The sequence below is a fragment of the Brachypodium distachyon genome, chromosome 2, assembly GCF_000005505.3.
Source record: "Brachypodium distachyon strain Bd21 chromosome 2, Brachypodium_distachyon_v3.0, whole genome shotgun sequence".
Lineage (NCBI taxonomy): Eukaryota > Viridiplantae > Streptophyta > Magnoliopsida > Poales > Poaceae > Brachypodium > Brachypodium distachyon.
Genome location: NC_016132.3, coordinates 41,406,485 through 41,410,487, shown reverse-complemented (window position 1 = coordinate 41,410,487; position 4,003 = coordinate 41,406,485). Strand labels below are relative to the sequence as shown.

Below are 4,003 nucleotides of genomic sequence, written 5' to 3'. Positions count from 1 at the left end.
CCGAGCTTCGCCACCAACTGTTGTACGCTCCGCCGCCTGTTGCTCCAAGCTCTGCCAGCCGCCCCAAGCTCTACCCGCCCCCCGACGCCGCTGGAGTCGGGGAATCCATCCCACGAGATGATCGCATCGGGCAAACAACTAAACAAGAAGAGCAGAAGAGCCGGAGGGAGGTAGAGGAAAGAGAGCACGGGAGGGGAGAGAGAGCACGACGGGGAGATTGATGCACAAATGTTAATTTATTTTTACCTAATTGATGCACTAATACATGATACAGGAGACTCATGCATGTACGGGAAATTAAATTAAAATAAGAATATGTAATTTAAAGTATACTTATTACAAATATATAGATGATAAAGTTGATAAGCGTTATATGATTTCATATAGTTGTTTACAAAATCGGTTGGAAGATATGGATATAATATAGACAAGTTAACTATCAGGGATGAGATTTGGAGAATCTGCGGAAGAGAAAAAAAAATTGAGAAGCAAATGTGGGATAGAAAATCCCCATATATGAGATTTAGGGAAACTCTTGGAGATGCTCTAAGTAGCATGGCTGCTCATGAGGAAGAGAGACGCAGTAAGTGATGCGGTTGGCCGTCTGGCTTCGAGCTAGAGGTACAAAATATTAGTTTTCCTTTAAGCCAAAAAAAAATTGGTTGATATGTTTTTCATTCTTCCGTAGCAACGCACGGGTTTTTGCTAGTGTCTTGAGAATTATCAGTGATATATATATATATATATATATATATATATATATATATATATATATATATATATATATATATATATATATATATAGACACACACATACATTGAATTCTGTTAGCTTATCTGCATTATCGTGAGAGCATTTGTACTTGGGGTCGATCGATCGGCCGGGGACCGCTTCCGTGCGGGCCGTGGATCGTATGAAATTATGAGGCCTGTTTGCACGCTGCAACTTGGAGGGGAGGGTACTATACTGGTCCATCGTCCACATGTCTGATCGATCCGTTGAAGGCCGGGGACGTTGGATCGATCGCGATCAGTCGAGAGTTCGTTACGAAAATCCAGCAGGAAAAATTAACGGCTGCAGAGCCTTTGTGAAGAGCTATATATATCCCCTGGACCCTAGCTAGGAGTACGAGTTACCCACGCCATGTACGCCAACTGATCAAACGTAGATAGCCCAGTTAAGTTAATTAATATATTTTGTTACGGATGGAAAGCGTGTGATGGTATTATATTATCCCCTTTGTTTTTTAACGGCAACTGTTCTCTTTGCCTGCATGCGCGCACATGTACACAAACTTGTCTGTTTTTTTCACTGTTTGTTTAGTTTAGTTTCCCAACGTTGCAGAGGCTACATAGCAGGACAGGCCTCCATGTCCAAGCTAGCTTTGTCACCTACTCCACCACACATTCTGCAGTAGGAAAATGGGTGTGCATACATACAAAACGCCCGCAGAGGTTGTTTCTGTGGTTATACGCGCCTACAAATCTCACTCTTGTGTGCTTCTGCTCGCCCGCGCGGTTTACTGCTGCCATATTGAGGAAAATGACAGCAGCTAGGGGATGGCGATCGTCAATTTGTCATGGCCTGTGTGGAATGCTGGATGGATGGTTAGGTGTCGTGTTGCTCACATTGCCACTGTTCAAGACATTCCACGCAGCTCTGCGCTTCCTCCCTTGTTGCTTTCCTGTTATCTCACTCGATCAATCAGTGGAAAGCAATGATATATACATCCAAGGTTGTCCTCTCCTCCTTGTCTAATAGGGATTACAGCAATTAATCTGACATTTCCTTCTTTTACTATAGTATAACTAATCACACGTGATGTATTTTAAATGCGTATTGTTTTTTACGAAAAGGATGACTCATCTATATTGGTAGCGAGAAAGATGATCGATCTATCTTCGGCAATATCCTGATTGCACTGAAAATAAACCTCAAATTTGGCCATGTCTAGTCCGCTGCATGCACGTACACCTTATAAATAAGTCGTGATTCCATTAGCACAGGACTAATGGGATTCAATATCGGTTATATTTTTTGAAAAAATATAGTCCCCCTCTCTGTGCTTCCCTCTCTTCTGGCTACGCCCCCACAATCGTCAAAAAAATAAATCATATATGACCTGGTCTATTTTCTCATCAAGCTGGACACCCAATTCAGCAAGTGTCACATGTCCTCTTCAATCTCGAAGCATTCCTTCTTCTTCCTTGAGCCATTCCAATCACCATTAGTCACAAGTGACAATCTGATTCTGCCATTTTCTTCTCTGCACAGCCAAGCGCAACAACAGATTGAACGGGGAAGCATGTGATGGGGTATGAGATCTATTAATCGATCACCTCCTCGATTTCATTCTCTTTGAATTGGTGAACTTTTATTCAATGAATCTACTCTTCTCGTGTTCTTGATGGATATTGTGAAAGAAGGGGAAAAAGGAATAAGGAACTTTGGACAGAGGTTGTGTAAAAAAAAAAACTTTGGTCAGAGGAGGAGGAAGGAATGCTCTGAGATTGATGAGGACAAGTGGCACTTGCTGAATAGGGTCCAGCTTGACGAGAAAATAGACCAGAATTTATTCCCGTCATATCCCTCCCTCATGTAGCATTGCATGAGGCGCGGGAGGCGACAGCTGCCCAGGCAGGTGTGGGAGGTGTGATCAAGGAATTGGAACAAGCATGGTGGCGACTGTATTTTTTTCTCCTCTGTATGATTCTCATAACATATACGTGTACAAACCTAAAACGTCTGTGGTGTCTCACCAAAGACATGTATTCTGCCTATCAGAGACCATCTCATGATTATTATTGACAAAGCAGCACAACACTCAGGCTCAGAAGCCCTCCAAGATGAGGGGTTTTACCAGTAAGACAAATAGTTCTTTAGACATATATCTTATTAATTATGCTGGTACACACAATCTTCAAGTCTGTAAATAAATAGGAAAAATATATAGAAAACTGAGTGTTTGGGACAACTCCTGCTCCACAAATTTGGTGGAGCTGGTCATTTATAACTCCATTTTTTTGTGGAGCTAGAGCTATGAATACTTGGGAGATGTTTTGAGTCTCATATATTTTACTTCATTCTTGAATTAATTACGGCTTCAGCTATAAAAAAAAGTAAAGCTACGAATGACCGCTCCACCAACTCCGTGGAGGTGGAACTGTTACAAACACGTCCTACAGCTAATATATCTTGAATATGCACATCGCTTCCCCAATTGCCGTTGATACACTCTTGCAAGAAAAGAAATTAATTATATATTTACGAAATGAATTGATGGTGTCATTTTCAATTTAAAAGGTGCCTGAAAACGATAGTAACCATAAAAAGTCCAGCATATACATAATTCCAGTAATGAACTTACTGAGCACCATAAATTCCCCAAATTCTAGGACACGCATCCGGTTGCTCCACTCCACAGTAGCGGCAGAAACTCATGTAGCGAAATGACATCATGGAAAGCTCTAGATGGTGCATACATATATACATGTGGCGGCCAGTGACATCCCAGGCATTTACACAAAGCCAGCGCCCGTCTAGGCAGTAACTAGCTATCGCTATACACGATCTGAGCCGTTGGTGTCGCCCACACACACCTGTCATGCACCGCTCATATTTACGCTGACGAGTACGTACAGTTGTACTAACGCTTATCTCTATGCTAGCTACCCTGATAGGATGGATAGCTCCAGTTTTAACAGTACGTTGTGGCACTATGTATCACATCATCCTCTCTCAGAGCTGCATCATGCATGGCTAGCTAGCTACATGTGTGTACTTATCTAGTAATCCTACATATACACTCCACATACACTAGCTAGCCTGCAGCTATGGCACATACACTAGCTAGCCTGCAGCTATGGCATGCATGCATATGCATGAAAGTGCCCAAAGTTAAAGCTGCCAGTAAAAGTGAAAATCTTTTTGCTCTTCTGACAAGTGCTACTGCGAGGCCATGTATTGCTAGGGCGAGCTAGCTGGGAGCAAGGAATGCATGCA

General features: G+C 42.3%; 1 long non-coding RNA gene across 1 annotated transcript; it reads left to right on the top strand.

Moving 5' to 3' along the window:
- The first annotated feature begins 1,147 nt into the window (after positions 1 to 1,147).
- Positions 1,148 to 1,747, top strand: LOC112270680. Its single transcript, XR_002963081.1, has 2 exons — positions 1,148 to 1,223; positions 1,346 to 1,747. It is a non-coding gene; the product is annotated as an uncharacterized LOC112270680 (long non-coding RNA).
- The last annotated feature ends 2,256 nt before the right edge of the window (positions 1,748 to 4,003 follow it).